This window comes from Anastrepha obliqua, chromosome 2, assembly GCF_027943255.1.
Source record: "Anastrepha obliqua isolate idAnaObli1 chromosome 2, idAnaObli1_1.0, whole genome shotgun sequence".
Classification (NCBI taxonomy): Eukaryota; Metazoa; Arthropoda; class Insecta; order Diptera; family Tephritidae; genus Anastrepha; species Anastrepha obliqua.
Genome location: NC_072893.1, coordinates 111,806,675 through 111,828,695, shown reverse-complemented (window position 1 = coordinate 111,828,695; position 22,021 = coordinate 111,806,675).

The following is a 22,021-nucleotide window of genomic DNA, read 5'->3' as shown; positions in this document are numbered from 1 at the left end:
TATTAATCAACCTTTCTTTCACTTTATTGATGTTTTCATCAGTGTTTAGATGTCGACGGCCTGCTACTGCGTTTGTCATCCTCGACCAACTCACGATCTCTCCTGGAGCATTCATGCCACTCGTAAACGGCTGTTTTCTTTAGAGTATCATTACCGAACCGGTTACCAATACTAACAAGAAGAGGCGAAACCTCCTTGGTGGTCCACTGATATGCAGACCTTAGAAAGGAGTGAAAAACTATGTATAACGAAGCGAAGAGAACTAACTCATGGGATAGATACAAAGAATGCCAACATAGATTCAAGTATTCCATAAGGGCAGCAAAAACAGCGTCTCGGAGAGACTTCTGTCAAAAGATAGAAAGTGTTTCGGATACAGGCTCCGGAAAGTCCTATCAACGAGCCCAGGCAACCCTAGCTACCTCATAAAAGAGAACGGCAACTGGACAACTAGCAGTGCAGAAACACTAGAATTACTAATGCAGACACACTTTCCAGGTTGTCTCTGCAAAAAAGACAGTAGGACTCAAACTATAGTTCACAACGGGAATCCCCCAACAGATTTCATAACGGAGGATAACATAAACTTTGCCATTGGCAGCTTCAGACCTTACAAATCGCCAGGTCCAGACGGTATCATCCCCGCTGATCTGCAACATACTAGAGATATGATCGCACCTATACTCGCCTTAATCTTCAAGGCGGCGATACGACTCAATTATATACCCAAAAAATGGACGGAAGTAAAAGTGGTATTCATTCCCAAGGAAGGGAAAACCACACATACGAAACCGAAGGACTTCAGGCCGATTAGCCTATCATCCTTTCTGTTAAAAGCCCTAGAGCGTTTACTAGATATGCATATCAAAGGAGAAATTGGCAATAAGCTATCACCGTCCCAAAACGCATACAGCAAAGGCAAATCAGTGGAAACAGCGCTCCACGCGCTAGTTTATACGGTTGAGAAATCACTTCACTATAGGGAATACACCCTCGCTGCCTTTCTAGACATCGAGGGTGCCTTCAATAATATATATCCGGAGGCTATTACAACTTCGCTAACGGAAATGGGTGTAAATAGGGCACTAGTCTCGTTTATAGAACGAATGCTAACTGGGCGAAAAATAATCGCAAATTTGGGTGACACATCCACCAAGAAATTCCCGATCAGGGGTACACCCCAAGGTGGGGTAATCTCTTCACTTCTGTGGAACTTAACTGTCAATAATCTTCTTCAAGAACTTGAAAAAATGGGAGGGAAAATAATCTCATATGCCGATGATATTGTTATAGCAATCTCGGGGAAACACCTTCCAACTTTATGTGATCTCCAACAATGATAGACAGGGCGAGTCTATCCATGTATACACAGATGGCTCAAAGCTCGAGGGCAGGGTGGGCGAAGGTGTATATTCCGGGCATCTCCTTCAGTTTTCGGCTCCCCGACTACTTTAGTGTCTTTCAGGCCGAACTGATGGCATTAACGAAAGCCGCGACACTGGTACAGTATGATGCGATATCCGGAAATTACATCTACATTTTCACTGACAGCCAGGCGGCGATAAAATCCCTCAGAAAGCAGTCGACAACCTCCAAGGTAGTCATGAAATGCCACACATCTCTTAACGAGCTGGTTGAGTCATTTCGCCTAAGGATAATATGGGTTCCTGGCCATCGCGACATTGAGGGTAACTGTGCATAGACAATGACATAGGCATTCCCTTACAAACATGTAAGCTACTTATCCTTAAAGAAATCGTAAGGAAAGCAAACGAAAGATGGCGTAATGAAGCCACCGCAAAATCGCACATCAACTGTGGCCGACTCTTAGTGCTAAACGCACAGAATCTTTGTTAAGCCAAAATAAACACAGTCTTAGCACACTGATTTCAGTCATAACGGGACATTGCCTAATAGGTATGCACGCCCAAAGGATGGGTGTGCAAGCACACGACTTCTGTAGAAGTTGTCTTGATGAGGACGAGGAAGAGACAATCTCGCACCTACTGTGCCACTGCGCTGCTCTATCCAGACACAGGTTTACTCTTCTGGGTAGTCAATTTTTTAATGAGTTAGAAGACCTCAGTTCTATAGAAACCAGAGATATTTTAAAACGTTTGAAAAACACACACTGGTTTTAGGAGAAATAAGGAAAGCTCCCCCACGCGGCATTACAATGGGCTATGAGCCTGAGTGTGTCCCACAAGACAACCGCTTCAACCTAACCTAACCTAACCTTACCAATACCTCCAAATTTCTCGCACCATTGAATCCTTTTTAACGCAAAATTTAGTTTAACTATTTGTTGAAAATTCAAGTCCATTTTTAAAAACTGTAAAAAGTAGAAAACACGTATAGAGATTTACTCAAGACGGACAAAATTTTCCAAATGTCAAGCAATGATGATAAAGTTTCGGTAGGAATGTTAACTACAGATGTGGCAATCTAACAAAAACAAACAGAGCTCAAATCAGTTGTCTTAGGGCGTCACCTGCCGGTTGTTACGGGGACTTTTTGACCAAGGTGGTATTACGCATGTTATATGAGAAGGCTTGAACGTGTCCAGAAAGCCTTTTTCCGTTATGCTTTGCATTCTTTGCATTTCACTAAACTAATTCCATTCTAGAATGATTTGTTCGTTCGATTTGATACTCCCCTCCCTGTGGACAAAAAGTAAGGTGAATTTGGTTGTAAAATGAAAATCTTTATTTATTCTTGTAAATCAAATTCATCCCCTTCAAAATAATCCCTCTTGATGAAATACACTTATGCCAACGATTTTGTCAATCCCCGAAACATGCCAAATAGTCCATTTCCGGTATAGCCATCAGCACCTTCTTCGATTCAGCTTTTATCTCCTCAACCGACTCGAAACGCGTTCCCCGGAGTGGTCTCTTGAGTTTTGGGAATAGCTAGAACTCACACGGAGCCAAATCAGGCGAATACGGTGGTTGCGGAACGATATGCGTGGAATTTTTGGCAAAACGGTCACAAAGAACGAGTGCAGTGTGAGACGGTGCATTATCGTGATGCAAACACCATAATTCTGGTCTTTTTAGACGAATTGCTTCACCTAAACGACGCATAACGCTCAAATAATATTCCTTATTAACAGTTTGGCCAGGTGGAAGGAATTCATAGTGCACCACACCACGAAAATCGAAAAAAACTGTCATCATGACCTTTATTTTTGAATGACTTTGACGTGCTCTTTTCGGTCTGGCCTCGCCTTTAGCACGATATTCGCTTGATTGGTCGGTTGTTTCAGGGTCGTAAGCATAAATCCAAGTCTCATCTCCCGAAATGATGCATTTGAGCTTGTCCTGATAGTCTGAAAGCATTGTTTTACACATATCAACGCGACGACTTTTTTCCAAGAAATTGAGAGTTTTCGGTACCAAACGAGATTTGACTTTTCGTAGGCCCAAATGGTCTTTCAAAATGGTTTTCACAGATCCTTCTGATATTCCGATCATATCAGTAAGGTCTTTAACAGTCAACCGACGATTTTTGAGCACTAACTCCTTCACTTTATTGACGTGTTGGTCATCTGTTGACGTCGATGGTCGTCCGGAGCGCTCCAAGTCATCAACACGTTCTCGACCATCTTTGCAGTCTTTGTACCACCATTTTTCTGCGACATGGTCGAATCACCAAATGCCTTCTGCAACATGCTAAACGTTTCCGCAGCCGAAATTTCATTCCGCAAATAAAACATTGTAAAAATCGAAAAATGCACTCTTGCTCGTTTGGTAAACACAAGCGTAAATATATTACTGATAATGACATTCACATGAAAGTTGGCCCAGATGTTATTAACAGTGGTGCCAACTCATGAAAAAAATAACTAGAGCGAAATTTTAATCCCGCGAAGTTTGACAATTAAATTCACCTTACTTTTTGCCTCCCCATCTCAACGTTACTCAAGAAAATTAACTTCAGTATTCCTCAACATCCTCTAGTTAGGGATAATTCGAACTAATTATGCTTTCAATGCTCCGATTTCCAGAAGCTTGAGAGAATTTTATACGGTTTCAAATCTTATGGACTTTGATTTTTCTTCCACAAAATACTACAGTAAAAACCTTCAGTTCATTTAAAACTCAGCAACTGCATACGGTTGAGTAAAAAAATGGAGCCATAACAAAACTCACTCTAATACAACTCGCCGTTGACTTCACTCTAAACTACAACATTAAAAGGAAAAAAAAAACAAAAAATTAAACAAGTATTATTCCGCTTGTGCTTTCTCCTCTTCAATTCAATACTCGACATTCTTGCTGTCGTTTTATCAAATCGCTCTCCGACGCCTCAGCCGTCTTCATTTGCCCTCGCATATCATCAATACTCGTCATTGAACGACGCATTTGTGGAAGAATCACGTCCGTTCACAACACAAACTGGAGCAAATGCGTTAATGCGCGTGCCAACACTGAGAAGTGCATATCCTGCAGCGACAGGATACTACAATTCAATAGTATGAACTGCTACTTGATGATTAATAAGTATGCGACAGATGCAGAGGATGCTTCAGCAGATTATTGTTGGAGTGAATGCTGCGTTATTGGTTCGTTGGTGGGTTGACTGCCTGCGTTGCGTTGTTGTTTTGAGCTGTGGAACTTTCTTTTTATTCTTGTTGTTACTTCCGTCTCTGTTGTTGTTGTTGTTATTGTTGTCGTCGGCAATGGCTTCACATTGCAGAGCATTTAACGTGCTTCTTCAAAGCAAGCGACAAGGCACGCCAAAGGACTCACCAACTCACAGAATGCAGCGTAACAGCGTCTGACAAAGGATTATAACGAGCGATGGCGAAGTTGTACACCGGTTGCTAGAGAGGCGGAAGAGTGCCTGCTGTGTGGGTGAAAATATGACACTAAAATAAGTTTTGTAGATGTAAGTGCTGCTAGCGGCGTATTTGAAGTAGGAAGCCAATCAATCGTAATTTGTGTTAAGTAAAATAATGGGACGAGCAAAGAAGCCGGTTTTGAGTGAAAATGTAGAAGTTGTGAAACTCAATGATCTGGAGTAATTAATTTTGTACCTGCATATGTATGTATGTATGTATGTATATGATGACTCAAAAATCTTATTTTATGCACAGACTCGAAGCAGCGTGAAATGCATCCGAATCAAGTTTTTTTTGGAAGAACTTAACTCCAATGAAGTGGGAATTTGTGTTTTTTCTAATTTCTTAAAACATGAATTTCGAACTGGCAGCTAAAGACATTCACAAGGCTGGTACATTCAATCGATTAACGTCCATTTGATACAAAAAAGCTGTGGTTTTGTATCTGTATATTATATTATGTGGCTGCGTTGTTAGATCCACTAAGATAGCGTCTTGCCGAAAGTTTCCATGGCAAACGTCAGGTGAGTCCCTAAACCAGCTGATTTAAGTACTCTTTTTTTTCTAGGTTGCCACATCTATGACTAACATTCCTACGAAAATTGTATTGCAATTGCTTAAAACTTGTAAAAATTACGCCGTCTTGTTTAAATCTACCTCGGTAATGATACTCTCAAGAAAACAGCCGCGTTCGAGTGGCTTGAATGTTTCAGAAGTGATAGTAAGTCCATCGAGGAGGGCGAACGCAGTGGCAAGCCGTCGACATCGAAAAGTGATGAAAACATCAATAAAGTGAACGAGAGGTTGATTAATAATCGCAAATTAACCAATTGTACGTCATATAAATTTTATGTTTTAAGTTTTTGGTTCCTATTTTGCATAAGTACATAAAAGTTCAAGTCATGTTTTGTTTTGCCTGAAAACTAATTTTGAAGTGAAGGATGAGTAGAATCTCTCTAGTGGGAGTCAGGAGGACCTTATCGAGACTACAACGCACTGTGGCCATCTGTTGCACCGGAGCTTTTCCGACTACTTCAGACCCGGCATTAGATGCTCTGATTGGTTTAACACAACTTGATGCTTTCATCCAAGGAGAGGCCTTGAAGGCCATCTGCAGATTGAAACACAATGGGAACTGGTACGGCCCCTTTCCGGCGTTGGAACACAGAAAAGGCATGGACCTCGATCCAACGATTCTCTCCATGCCCCTTGACTCCATGCCATCAAGAGTCGTATTTGAAAAGAGATACAGTGTAGTGCTACCACTACACGGATGGCTCCAGGACCGAGCATGGCTCCGGCTCTGGGGTCTACGTGGAATCCAGCGGGACAAAACTGCACACTGCTCCTGGAATGCATGCATCTGTGTTTCAAGCGGAGGTGTTGGCAGCTCAAGAAGCGATGAACTTTGTTGTGGAAAGGCGATGGAGAGGCAGATCTATATGTGTCTGCAGCGACAACCAAGCTGCGTTTATGGCCTTAGACAGCCCTCCAACCACATCAGGGGTAGTCAAGTCCGGTAAATCCAGGCTGAACTATGTTGGTAGATATACTATCCTGATGCTAACATGGGTCCCGGGACACGTGGGTATTGCGGGTAACGAGACCTCTGACTCCTTAGGTAAGATTTGCCACTCCCTTCTGCGGCCATCACAGCCACGGTTAGCAAATGGGTAACTACCACCCACAAGCGAGCTTGGCAGGCTGAGAGAAGCCTCAGATGGACTAAACTGATGTTACCTGTCATATCCGATCGACTGTTGCAAATCCTTCTGTCATTAAGCAGAGGGGAGTGCAGACGGCTGGCTGGACTGATGACGGGCCACTTTCTGTGAGCGAAGCACATGGAAAGGTTGGGCATCTCAGACAGTGTACTCTGCCCAGCTTGTGAAGAGGAGGATGAGACGGCGGAGCACTTCCTGTGTGTCTGCCCCGCCTTCGCTCGAATCAGGTTTGAGGTCTTTGGCACTGATGTGTTAAGAAGCGACCATCTTGGCTCCTTGGCACCACAAGATCTACTCAGATTTCTTCGGAGATCGGGTAGATTTAAAAATTAAAGAAAATTAAAAGGGAATCCAAGTGTAGTACAATGGACTTAATTAATGTCTGAGTGCTGCACTTGCTAGTTGTCCCGACAAAAAAAAAAAAATGTTGAAGTTTTGCTCGAGAGGTTGCGTCACTAAAATAGCTATATCTTCGTAAATATTCGGAATTTCGAAAAGTCGTTCGGGGACGATATTTTTAAATATCTAGTCTACGTAAATAAATAAAAAATAAAAAAATTGTCCTAAATGAGGCGAGAGCCTTAAAGAAATATGCTTGAAAAGTAAAGATAAATAGATTTTGAAAATTTTTTATTTGTTTCAAAACAACACAAGCAAAGAATTCTTAAGGGGTTACCCCTACCAGATGCCCGATTGCTAGTCAATTGCTATATTTTACAAAAATGAAAACATAGCATTAATACATCATGTTTTGACTTGAAAAATTTCACAAAAAAAAAAATTAATAATTGTAAAAGTTATAGTTGTTTTTGTGCAACCCGTTTCTCCAGAAGTCCCTTGCAGCTAATTGAGAAAAAGTGGTGGGGTAGAAGTATTGGAATTTGTATGGACAGTCAAGCTCCAATGAAAGCCCTTGTAAGACAAAACTGAACAGTGTTGCAAAACATAACAAAGTTAATCTTATTTGGGTGCCTGTCTTGGGTGCCCCTTGGTATTACAGGGAACGAGTTAGTGGATAAACTGGCTAATGAACGCTATGCAAGTATGCCACTCTAGTCCCTGAACCCTTTCAAGGTGTTAATTCTGCATTGATTCAACTATGGATTGACGACTTCATGAGGTCTACCCATAGAGCACTTGGTCTGGGTTGAACTCGTGCAGAGTAGCCAAGTGCTTTGTGAAAGAACCAAACAGGAAAATAGCGACCTTTCTTCTAAGATTTAGAAGAAAGAAACTGAGCGTATTGGTGAGTGTAATCACAGGGCACAACATCTGTAGTCAGCATATGGCTGCCATGGGGGTCGTAGACAGTCCGAGATGCCTATCCTGTCTTGAGAATGGCAACACTGCAGAGCATTTTCTCTGTAACTGTCCGGCGTTTTCCAGAATCAGACTTAGGATATTGGGTTGCGATATACTGAGTATGGATAAAGTTCATACTCTTCCTCTTCCGGATATGTTAAGATTAATCAATGAATCCAAGAGATTTGTGGAACAGTGACTTCAAACTAATTTATCCGTCTTACCACCCACTTTTTACCTTTCCTATATCCATTCTTTCTTCTGAAATCTATCCGGGTGTAGTACAATGGTCTCCTGACTGAGTGCTTGGACTTGTTCAACCCCCCACAAATCTAATCTAACTAGTCCCTTACGGTAGTCATCCCAAGTGCTTGGAGATTCATCTAAAATCAATCGGACAAGAAAAATAAGTTTTATTAACAGACAATCTTGTGCTTGATCGAAGCTGTTATTTTCAAAATTAACAATATGGCGGCTTCAGCAAATATTTTTCAGATTTTCGAGAAGAAAAGCGACAATTAATTCTTAAAAGAAATCGAAATTTTTGAAAAAAACCTTCGATCAAGCACGAGTTTTTTATGTTTTTCCAAAGCAGTATACATTTTATTTAAATCCACCAAGCGGTTCTTAATATACAGTGATCACCACTTCAAAAAACATAGTTTTGAGAAAAACGCATTTAAATTTCTTTCGAACGCTCCGTAGCGCCCCAATGCCCTTTGTTAATTAGCGAATAACTCGAAAAATATTTGTCGGATTCACTTCAAATTTTCACGCAATATTTTTAGGATATTGTATTTTATTAAAAAAAAAATCCAAAAAAAAAATCAATTTTTTTTAAATCCTGTCTACCCCACACCTCTTAAAACAGGAGGAACACAGAGATTAATACCTTTTCCTAATCGTATTTATTGAAGGCACTACTTAGTGTAGACGAACTGGTCTTCATTTGGTGTATCCAACTGACGCCGGTTAGCACGAGAAAGCAACGACTGGAGCGCCTTGTTAAACTCGATCAAAATCACTCAAGCGCTTATCGCGCCAATCAAGAAGAAGACGATTTACAAAACCTTACGATTAGAAACATCGGTTAGAGAGCTAGGGGAAGGTATGGAAAAATATCTCTTACACTTTCAAATTTCCTTTTGCGCTAAAGCAAACTAATGAAAGTCGAAAAACTCGCGCGCTTGAGAGAGAAAACTTTGTAAATTGGATTATTGTAAACTTTCTTTCAATAAGATTTCATAGCAAATTTTTTCTACACTCCCACTTAAAAAAAAAACAGAAAACCGTCTCGATATCAAGCAAATTCTTTCTACACTCGCCCTTAAAAAAATACTGAAAATAGTTCCGAAGCTTATCTCAAGCAAGCTCCAAAATGTGTCGCATCAATTCAATGCCGCTTTGCAGCGACACCACCACGGCCATGTATTGGGTGCACCCTTAGTAAAGATTTTGCATTTCCTCCGCTTACATATACTTATAAGTATGTGTGTGTATGCATGCCCTCATATTATACAAGCACATACAAATGTCTAGCACCCTCGAATTCAGGGTAGTGTGACACATTGGCATTTCCTATTCATGCGATTCACGCCATTTGAGCCATTGCGACGCGTCGCTGACAATGGTTGCTGACTATTTGACTGCGGCATGTTTTGGTAATGCGATAAGGATTCATGCGGTTTCCGTACGACGATTCGCAACGAAGGGCGTCCACATAACTTATGCGCGCCTTCTCCGAATTCTCTGCGCTCGCGTCTGTCAATAATGATTTACATATTTTCTTGTAGTTAAGTTTTTGTCACTTTAATGTTCATCGCATTCTAGGATATAACTGACATACAAACGTATGAGCATACATACATACTCACGTTTTTTAAACCACTTAAGTGGTGAATGAAGGCACTGCCTTTCAAAACACTTGCCCACAATTTATTGCTGTAGATTTGAGTTTTGTGATAAGTCATCTGTGGGAAATCTCGATTGATTTCCTTGCGGAAGCATTAAATGGGGTGCGTAACCTCGTTAAAGAATGGATTTATGCTGGCATAGAAATTCAGGAAGCTATTAGTGAGTGTAGAGCATAATCAAGTATCGCGTGTTTCAGGAAAGCGCAGAAAAGAGTTCCATTTTTTCATGTGTTATTTCGGGAAACCTCGGAAGGCAATGGCAAACTTTCGACTGTATTTGTGCCATGAAAAAGATGTTCATAAAAACCATTTGCCGTTCGGAGTCGGCATCAAACTGTAGATACCGCCATTTGTGCAACAACATCAAGATGCACGCCACAAATCGGAGGAGGAGCTCGGCCAAACATGCAAAAAGAGATGTGTTTACGCCTATTATTATAATTATTATTATTTATATTGGTAGATTCCAGTAGATGATACCGAAATATTTTAGGTAAAACACAAAGGGACTTTTGGGACAGCTTCAACAGTTGTAACTAAGTGGTAGCGTAATTTCTTATGAAGCTGGAAAGAACAGAGATGCGATCGTAGGTTGCGTTGATCGTGAGGCACATTCTATGGTACCAACATTGTATTATTGTAAGCAGCATCTGCAACTCAATATATGGCTGATGTCAGAAGGCTGAGGACAATGCAGTCTACATTCTCAGATTTTGTCCGGCGCTCGCTAGGCCAAGAGGAGTGTCGGATCTAATCTCATTCAATTTGGCCACAAACAAATTTCCTAGATTCATCAAAAAGGCAAGGTAGGCTAAAGAAGTCTTCGGCTTGCAATATTTCTGCTCCGTTTCTGTCTTGGGTCTCAAGTACAATGGACACCTATGGTGGAGTGATTGGGTTTCCGAGTATGATGGTTTGGCCGTCGCAAATCAGTTCAATAATGTAGCCATTCCTTTCAATCCAGAAGTATCCAATTTTAATTCATAAAATGTATGAGACCGAAGATTCCAGCATGCATACATTTTTGCGAAAACATAAAATTGGGTATGGATGTGACTGTTTAATTTATAAAAAATTAGAGGTGTTAGTTTTCCCACATCTAAACCTAAACGCACATTAACAGGCATGTTCTACAAATCGTTTTCGGACAATATTTTCGCATTCTCCGTTCTCAAATCGTTTGACTGTCCTGTAAATCGCTCCGTTTTCGTTTTTTTTTTTTCAAACATCAGCAAATCGTTTTGTCACCCTGTTCTGGAAATCGAAATCGTTAAAATTTTCCAGTTAAATTTTCAGCAACTTAAACGTTAGCGGTTTGTGGCATTCTTATAAACTGTTTGTTGAAATAAATTTATCAAAATGTGAGTATTTACTCAAAATAACTAAATATATTTATTTAAATAAAAGTGTTTATTTAAAATATTTAAAACTTATTCAAAAACTTTTAGGGGAAAACACAAGAACTCCAAGCAAGAGCTAATTTTAGTCTAGTTTATGGAATCTCATCCAGATTTGGCGAAGAATTTTTCGAAGGGCGACAGAGTTGCTGTTGAGGAAAAGTGGAAAGAGCTAACGACGATGCTAAATGCAGAAGGGCCGCCCCAAAAAGATGTTAATGGATGGAAAAAAGTAAGTATTTAGTCAAATATTAAAAGAAATATTTTTGAGTTGCCTTTTTTCAAGATATGGTCTGACTGGAAGGGGTGCATTCGGAAAAAGGTTGCCCATAACAATCTAGAATCGAGGGCAACAGGAGGTGGCCCCTTTAATAAGCATGTACTGACGAGCAACGAAGAATGTGTTGCAAGAACTTGTGGAATTTTTGCAGCCGTTGAGGGCATAAACCATTCTAGAAGCTTTGGGACAGAAGAAAATAATAGCGCTATCGAATCTGAGGAAGAACGTCCCCAAACAAGTAGGGAAGCGGTGGCTACCCCGAGAGCTGCAAAAAGGCCACGAGTGTCAACGCAGGACAGCCTTCAGACGTGTATGGCAACGCAATCTACTTGTATGGAGAAAATATCCACCACTTTAGATAACATTAGCGAAAACCAACACAAGATTGCAAAATCGCAGGAAGATGAAAGGGAAGAGATTCGACGACTTTGTCGTGCTGTTGAGAAACAAAATGAATTACTGGCAGAGCAAAATCGCTTGAAGACTCAAAGTATAGAGCAAAAGCAAAGACATTACCTCAAAATGGAGCAGTTGCAACATGAAACAGTTAAAATTAAAATTAAAATGCTTGAGATAGAGACTAAATAATAAATATAAAAGAATTTTATTGATCTGTTATGTATGTATATATTTACTTTTAATATGAATAAATTTTATGTTTCAAAATATTAAATTTCTAGCAAGAGAGGCTCTTATATTTCTGCCAACACTATATAAACTACTGTTTTCCTCATTTTCAGCAATTTCCTCATCAATTGGATTGTTTTCTAAAACGCTTTCTGTTTCAATCTTCAGATCTTCAAATCTTATGTAGTGCGCAACAAACATTTATTATCTTCACTACCTTTTGCGACTTATAGGGCAGGGTAGTTTTCAAACAACGAAATCAACTTTTTAATACTCCTACAACACGCTCAACGATGTTACGTGCTTTTGCATGCTGCTGGTTAAATCTGTGTTCTGCTGATCTTAGGTCTGGCTTTCTATATGGAGTCAGTAGAAATGGCTCTATACCAAAACCAGAATCTCCCAGTAGCCAAGACCCTCGGTCACCAGCTTCATACTGCGATAGGTAACAGTGTTTTGCACTGCTCATACTAAATACGAAAGCGCCAGGCCGAGTTGCATCTACTGCTCTGTAAAATAAAGGCAGTAAATTTTAAATTTTAGAAACACAATTTAAATTCATTCTTACAATCATTGCGTTTATGCTAAAAAAACCTTTTCGGTTAAAAATAGATGCTCGTTCTCAAAAGGTTTAATCAGAGCCACATGTGCTCCATCAATACACCCTATTACTCCTGGAATACCGAATTTTTCTACAAAATGAAGTTTTGATTTTCTAGAATCCTCTTCAGACATTTTCAGCTTAATCGACTTAAGGCACAGAACATTTTCCAAAGCATTGATCATCTCGGATCATATTTTTGAAACTGTGCTTCTACCCATAGCAATATCTATATCCTTTCCGACGGAACGTTGATAGGAACCTTCTGCGAAAAACCCAAGACTTGCTGCCAGCTTTAGTAAAATAGGTATGGCGAAAGGTTTTATTGTATTTCTAAAAAAGCGTACTTGTTTAGGCGATAGTTGGAAACAAATCTAAAGTAGAAAAACTTAATGAATGCAACAAAGTATAACCATTTCTAATCTTACGTAGAATCCGGTGCACTGAGAGGATTCGAATGGTCTCTTAAACGCCGCCTATCTATTCTACTTTGGTAATCTTGCTCTTGTTCGTTTAACACATAAGCTGCCATAAAAAACACTATCATTTTTTAATTAAATCCGTTTATTTTGAAATTATTTCGAATTTTATGCCAACGAATTCTTTTGTCATTTGGTTTGTTTAGTTGTCAAAGAGAAATCAGCTGTTTCGAACTTAAATTCGAATTTAAATGAAATCGAACGAATTACAGAACATGCCTGTAAAACACAAAAAAACATGAGTGCATTTTAGTCTGTGAACTTGCATGCACTGCTAATTGTTTGTTTAAATATTGTCAACATACAATGAGAGCCGAAAAATATGCTACACATTTAATTGCTGCGCTCTGTTGCAGTTAAACAAATAAAATGCATGGATGTGAACATATGCCGTTACATACTCGTATGAGAGAATATGTGTGTGTGTTTTTTTCATACTGCTAAACAACAGAAACGGAAGAAAATAGGATGTGTTAATAAATTGGTAAACAAAAGTTGAAAAGATCTTCGAATGCACTCAAGCGCATATCTTAATTTCTAAATAAATATATTCTTTACAAATTTAACTCTCACCTCAAGGCAGGCAAACAGATAAACAACCGCTCAAGGATACTACAGGGCGGATGGAAATGTGCCGACATCAACAATTCGAAATACGTTAAATGCATGTATGTATGTGTGTGTACGAGAGAACCAGCTGAATGTGGCTTATCAAATTTTATTTGCCAAAAAGGTGAAGATAAACACTTGGCGTGGCAAACTCATGCATATATATGTATACATATGCACACACCTATACATATACAGAATAGTTTAGTGGAATCTCAGATAAATAAACCATTGGAAATTAATAGCCACAAATCGGTTGCTGTGTATGAATGCCTGTGCGCCGATTGGTACGAGTGTATGTGTGTGTTGTTACCGGCTGCGTGAAGCTCCTATTTATTTAGATTGTTGTAGTGAGTAACAGTGTTATGGCATTTATATACATACCAACACAAAAAGATAAATAATGTTTACGAAGCAGTGATGTGTCAATTATTCTTAAACAAACCAGAATTTAGTGAGATTGAGAGTCTCAGCCAAAATTTAAGCACCAATTATAATATCTTCTAAAGCATTTTTTTACGAAACAATAACTTTTTGAATCTAGATTTTCTAAAATACAAAAAATATACAAATAAACAAATTGAATATGAAAACATCTAAAATGGACAAAATGAAAGCACTTATTCGGTTTAATTCGCTCATAAATTCGACCATGATTCGGTAACTTTGCAGTCTGGTCAGACCTTATTCAATATTGGACGTGAATTTAACATATTTCTATTATAGATTTCTATTAAAGCGACTTCCAGCTTCCCGATAGCTTCATAAAATTTAATATTCTATTGGTTTATGAAAAGTGAACAGGAGGAAAAAAAGAATTTAAAAAGTTACACCTTCGGTTGGTCACCTCGGTCGTTTGTATGGTAATATGTGGCAAATCCGCCATTTTTATAATTCATTTTTAAATATCGCAACTATTGGGTAGTCGAAAAAGTATTTCGTATTTCTAATCAAACTTCAACTCATTTTTTTTTATATTTATAATGAACTTTATTAAACCAAATATGTACCATTTTGGTCCACCACCTTTTTTCACGACCGCCATTTTTCTTCTAGAGACATTATTCCATCAGTGTAAAACTTTTGTGGTTTCTCGGCGAAAAACTGCGACAAGTAATTTTAACAGGCTTCTCTTGAAGCCAACTTTACTCCATTAAGGGAGCTCTGCATTGACCGAAACAAATGGTAGTCCGATGGTGCAAGGTCAGGGCTATATGGTGAATGCATCAAAACTTCCCAGCCAAGCTCTCCCAGTTTTTGCCGAGTCATCAAAGATGTGTGTGGCCTAGCGTTGTCCTGATGGAAGACGACGCCCTTTCTGCTGATCAGTTCTGGCCGTTTTTTTTCGATTGCTTGCTTCAATCTCATCAGTTGTTGACAGTAAAGTGTTGAATCAACCGTTCGAGCAGGCTGGAGCAGCTCATAGTGGATGATTCCTTTCCAATCCCACCAAACACACAGCATAACCTTTCGAGGCGTCAATCTTGGCTTTGCGACCATTTGTTGAGCTTCCCCACCCTTGCACCATGATCTTTTTCGCACATTATTGTCGTATCTGATCCACTTTTCGTCTCCTGTTACCATTCGCTTCAGAAATGGTTCGATTTCATTTCGTTTCAGCAAAGAATCGCAGATGTTAATTCGGTCCATTAAATTTATCACAGACAATTCATGTGGTACCCAAACATCGAGCTTCTTTTTTACCCAGCCTTTTTTAAATGGTTCAGAACCATTTGATGATGAATGTTTAGTGCCTTGCCGATGTCATCGCAGTTTATGTGACGGTCCTGGTCAATCTTTCCATAATTTCATCGACTTTTTCAACGATAGGTCGACCGGAGCGAGGTGCATCTTTCACATCGAAATTTCCAGAACGGAAGCGAGCGAACCATTGTTGTGCTACACGAACTGATACAGCATCGTCTCCGTGAGCTTCACAAATTTCATTGGTGGCTTGCGTGGCATTCTTCCCTTTTTTATACAAAAATTTCAAAATATAGAGAATTTCTTCATTATTTTCACTCATTTTTGAACAGCTATAACTTTTTTGCAACTTCTCCGACTTTAATTTTTTTTTTGTTAAATGAAGCTTAAAATATCACCTTTCTAAAACCATATGATATGACACAATTTGGCTGGTGGAACTGGAGATAGATGACTCCAACGACATCTATTGACAAAATACGAAAGGACTTTTTCGGCTACCCAATATATATTTTTAATTTCTTACCTTTTCACCAGCTTTATGGAAATGGAATCTTTCAGTGGTTTTATCTGGTAATTTTGAGGATTCACAATCACTGAGTAGTTAAAATGTGAGTGAAGTGCCTTAGTACTGGAGCCTTAAAATAATTTTTTAAATTTTACAAAGCACGACGACGTCCAAGACTAACAGGGTTTGAAGAAGTTCTAATGGACCTGAGGACATTGGGTGTTCGAAACTGGAGAACGGGTACCGAGGATTGCGTTGCATGGAAACGAGTTGCGAACTAAGTAGAAGCTCATGCCGAGCTGTAAAGCTGTCCGATGATGATGATGATGGCATAGCTCCCTCCTCAACTCACTATCATCGCAGGTTCTAAGGCACTTGTCACCACTTGGACACCATCAAATTGCTTTCCACTTGTCAAGCAAGCAGTCCAGATGCTTCGCTGATTTATTATCACTGGCTAAACATTTTTTCGAAGACTGCCAAAGTCTCAAAAGCTCCATTAGGTGAAGAGTAGCTTTTGTAAAACAAAGAAGATAAGTTAGGTTGAGCTCCATCTGATCTGCATTCATAAACATCTTTCTGCAGAATCTTTCGGTAGTTCATTCATAAAAAACTCTCTGCTGAAGCTTGCGCTTCTTAATCGAATGGAAGTTTTGGCGTTCACAGATGTACTACTGAAACGCAGTATCAGGATCTTTTAGGCACATAAGCTCATGCTGGTGAGGTACATCTCCTCGTGAATGAATTCCGTAATTACGCCAACAATAATCCACAAATCTCTTTAATCCAATCTCAATAGAAATTTAGTTCCGCCGCTCTTTGTGAGTCTTAAAGGAACATTTTGGACTACTTACAGGACTCAGAAGTTTTAGAGGTTCTGTGGGAAAAGTCAATGGATTGCAGTGTTGTTCGTGGTTAAGATGGTGGTCCCGACAGCTGGCTGTGGTTCAATGAATTTTCCCATCGAATCAGTACTACTCAGTGTTTCAGCTTTTTCGTAATCCCCAAAATACCGAAACCCCAGGATCTTTTTTTGACACTTAAAAAACCAAGAACACGTGATCCCGAGTTTTACGGGATTATGGAAACCCGGTATTTCGGGATTGATGCGCCAAGTATGTATGATTGTTTACTTACAACAACTCTTCCCGAGATGTTCGATACTTTAAAGTAGCAAGAACGCCGTTTTTACAGGATTAAGGGCTTCCGGGACTAGCATGTCTATGTGTATTAGGGCGGGTCGATTTAAAAATCGCTAATTGCTCTGTGAAAATCGTATTCTAAGGATCAAAATAAGAAACTTTGCCGAAGGAACCATACCTCTAAAACGAATTCTGATGTCCCCCAATTTGGGTCGAACGAAAAATCCCACTTTGACCCATTTAGAGTGCTCCAATCGAGCCCAAATGACCGAACCCCACTGACTTTGGATGGCCGATCCACCCATGCCAGTGGCACATCCCCTGGAACTCCCCTGGGGGGATCCCCATACAATCATTTCAAAATATCACCATTTTTGGCCTTTACATGAGAAACGAAACTAAAAAGTTCGACCCAAATTGGGGGAGAACAGAATTCGTTTTAGAGGTATGGTTCCCTCGGCAAAGTTTCTTATTTTGATCCTTAGAATATGATTTTCATAGAGCAATGGGCGATTTTTTTGCCTCCCTACAAATCGACCCGCCCTAACCGATATGTATTTGTTTGTATTCCCTTGCTGTTGTTAAATATTTTCTGCTATTCATTCTTGCATTGCGCGTTTATGCAAATTAGAAATATGGAATAATTTCACTTTTATTTCTTCTGTTTGATCAAAAACATTTATTGTGCAAGCGCGAATTCCACAACAGGAAGTATGCAAACAGACAAAAATTAAATTACATCGAAGTAAGCTGAGCATTGTTTTTTTAGATACAAAGACCGGATGTTCAAAGTACAGAAGCGCCGCTACCGCAGGGGCTTCATTAAATCTCTCGGAGTGGCAGGGGCGTGATAAGGGTCGCGTTGTCTGACAATGAGTGTTACAGCAATAAGAACAAAGGGAACCACTTGGTGTCTGCCTTTAATAATATCCATTCGCATGCACATGCCAACGAGGTAATAAAGGAGTGTAAATACAAATAAAACCACAGAGTATAAACGCACGCAAAAGCCTTACTACTCGTAATATGAAGTTGCCAAATCGGAAAATTCTAAATTTCGAATCGAATGTATCGACCCTGAATTTGAAGGAAATATTTGATGAGAAACCAGTTTTACTACAAATGTATTATACGAGGGGTGCTTTTTATATTTCGGGATTAGAGAACAAAAACAAATTTTAATCATCGAAAATCACTTTATTGTTTCTCAAAATATTCTCCATGAAAATCTATACACTTTTGCATGCGTTTGAACCAATTGTCCAAGCACTTTTGCCACTCTGAATGAGGTACCTCCAAAACATGCATTCTGAATGCCGCAACCGCTTCTTCAGGTGTCGAAAAACGTTGACCTCTCAGTTTGTTTTTTACGTACGGGAATAAAAGGCAGTCATTCGGTGCCAAGTCAGGATTATACGGCGGATGACCCATTAATTCGATGTTTTGGGTGCTCAAAAATGCAGTTGTTTGAGCCGATGTGTGAGAGCTCGCATTGTCCTGGTGAAGAGTGAACCGTCTCTCGCGATTCGTTTTTCTAATTTCTTGGAAGACAACTGGCAAACAAATGGTTGTGTACCACTAAGAATTTACTGTTCTACGTTGTTCTAGTGGTACGGTTGCGACATGTCCAGTTTTTCTGAAAAAACAGGCGACCATTTGCTTGGAAGTGCTTCGTGCGCGAACAACTTTTGTTGGATTTGGCTCATCTTGAAACACCCATACACTCGATTGCTGTTTACTTTCGGGCTCATACGCGTAAACCCATGATTCATCACCTGTCACGATGTCATAGACGTGTTTCGAAGCCCCGCGATCGTATTTTTTGAGCATTTCCTTCGAGCAATCGACACGAGCCTTTTTTTGAGCGATTGATAAATTGTATGGGATCCAACGCAAACAAATTTTTTTGACAGTCAAATGTTTATGCAATATACAATGTATGCTGGTCCCACTAATGCCTAAGATTGTCTCAATCTCACGATAGGTCACATGACGATCTTGCAATATCAGTTCGTGCACAGCATCAATGGTTTTCGGAACAACAACTGATTTCGGACGACCTTCACGAAATTCGTCTTGGAGTGAACTACGACCACGAATGAATTCACCATACCATCGATAAACACTGGTCCTTGATGGAGCTTCATCGCCAAAAAATGAATTAAGTTCATCCATGCAATGTTACTGAGTTAATCCACGTCGAAAGTTGTAAAAAATAATCGCACGAAAATGTTCACGATTTAATTCCATTTTTGGACCGAGATGAATATTTTAAGTTACTGTACAACACAAATAGCGCTGGTATTTCAAAACGTTCTGAGTACGTAAAAGCCAAAAAATGTAAACTTTGCGATACAGCTGTCAGTTGCCAGATTGCAACACCAGGGTTGCCAAATCCCAAAACATAAAAGGCACCCTTGGATTCCAAATGAAAGATGGGCCATGCTGTAGTATGAGGAGAATTAAAAAACAAGAGGCAAAATAAGTCGGTGTAAAAAGGCTTCATTTTCAAGACAAATGACAAGCCTAGAGAAAACTTTCTTTTCCAGAGCCTTAAGTCTTGAGTCAGTCACAGTAAGTCCTATCTGCATATAAAGCGAATACTTCGCTCCTTCCAATAAATATTTACTAAATATCGAACAACGTGAACTTTTAGCAATCACGCTTTCTCTCGATTTTACTGCATAGTCGATTTTCCCACTAACGCATATTTTATATTCAAACTTTCAAATGTGAAACTTATTTTTCTCTTTAAAATCCCGTCAGCCTTTTTGGCAACTCCTGCTCGTAGTTGTGATTATTGTCTGAATAAAATAAGAAAATTATGTAAATAAGGATATACGCAACCGCCAATTTTCTACTTATCCAAACATATCGTGCGCCTCTCCAACTCCACAGCAATGGGCAACAGTCAGTGTTCTGATGTGTAAACAGAATCAGTGAAAGTCGCCGCTGTTGAAAAGTCAAAGAAACCCGAAACTGAAATTGCAAATGAAAATGAAAATGAAAACCGCAGAAGCAACGAGAAAACAAAGGCACGCGTTGCGGATTTGCGAAGCCAGGCATAAAAACCGCTAGCAAATAGGCGGTCAGGCAGGCTAGGCAGGAGTACAAGCAGTGGTATGAGATAAACAGCGAGACAAACAAAGCAGCAGCTAGCAAAGTGGAAAAACAGTCTACGCAGGCTGCGCGGCAGACAGTCTACGCAGTCTAACAAAAGCAGAAAAGGCCAAAGAAGGTTGAATAGTTGTTGGCAGTAGATGAGGTTAATGCATATTAACAGCTACGACAGCGGTTTTCGGCTGCCACATTCCCGCTGCACGCCCATCATCACGCTTTGCGGTATGTCTACGGCATTTCTACAAATTAAGTATTTTGCTGAATTTGTAAATTTGTTTGATTTGATTTGATTATTTTGGCTAAGTGTTTTTCTGTGGATGTGTGTGTGTGTGTGTTTAAGTGTGTAAGCGTATGCCTCTTCAGCGGCTTCCGCGGCGCCAATGCTGGCACTTCAGACGGTCGCATGGCAGTATCTACTTAAGTTTACGATTATTCAACTGTCTGGCTGTCTGTCTGTACTTCTGCTTCAATTAGGCCGCTATCACAACTTAGCTGCTTGCCTAATTTACATTTACTTCAAGTTGTTAGCATATTTTTAGGCGATTTGCGTACAAAACCACAGCCACGTGGTGGGAAGCTTTGTTTCACTTTGCTTTTCAGATTGGTTTTTATGTTTTATTAATTACTTTTTTATTTTTTTTTTTATTTCATCTTTTTTTTATAACCAAACTAATTTTACCTTCTCTCGTTTTATAAAAAGCTTCACTTACTTGCTGCTACTGCAACCACTCGATAATTTTTGCAGTTCAATGAGTCGAATTCGATCCGCTACCCCAACCCCTGGAGCATAAAGTCAACGGTTTTGTGTTCCACATAGTCACTAATTGATTTTGTTGTATGTGCCATCAGTTTGAGCAGCATGCAGCATGTAGCATGTGGCATGTCTTCTCATACATAAACAAATTACAAATATTTCTAGATACGTTCAAGTAAGGAATGCTTGGCTGTCACATTGACATATCGACTAATGGATTTCTCACATCAATTAACAGCGAATTAGTGGCTTACATAAAAGTGTATCTAATAAACAATTTGTCTATTTTAATGCCCAACGGAAATTCGATAAATTCTATTCCCCGATTGACGTTTGTGTGCAGCAAGCAAATAGTTGACAAGGCAGATCAATAAATTTGCTAAGAGCTTTTGAGTGCAAAAGTTGTGTTATATTAAGTTGGGAAAGGAACAACTTCGTAGCGTTTTTACCAAGGGCTTTTATTTAAACAATAATTTTATCAATAAGTTAATCAATTATATATTCAACGTTGCTCTTCCTTTCTCTCCACCAATTTGTTGAGCCAGTTTTTAAGGACCTCTTTGTTATCGAAGGTAACTCCCTTCATATGGTTTGACAGGGAGTGGAGAAGATGGGAATCGGTCGGTGCAAGGTCGGGAGAATACGGCGGGTGCTAAGGGACCTCCCATTCGAGCTCTTGGAGTGCGACTTTGACGGCTTGTGCAACATGGGGCCTCGCGTTACCGTGAAGGAGTATAGTTTGACCAGCTCGATCAGGTCTTTTCAGTCGAATACCCTCATTCATACGGTGTAGCTGGGAAATTTAGAGCTTATTGTTAACCGTGACATTCTTTTCGAGCATTTCCCAGTGCACCACGTCCTCCCAGTTCAACCAAACACATATCATGATCCTCTTTGGTTTGATCCTCGACTTTGGCGTATCTCTTGGAGCCACCCACTATAGGCACTCATCTCCCGTGATGATTCGGCAGAAAAAGTGCTGTTTACGAACAGGTGTTGCTCGATGGCGGGTGAG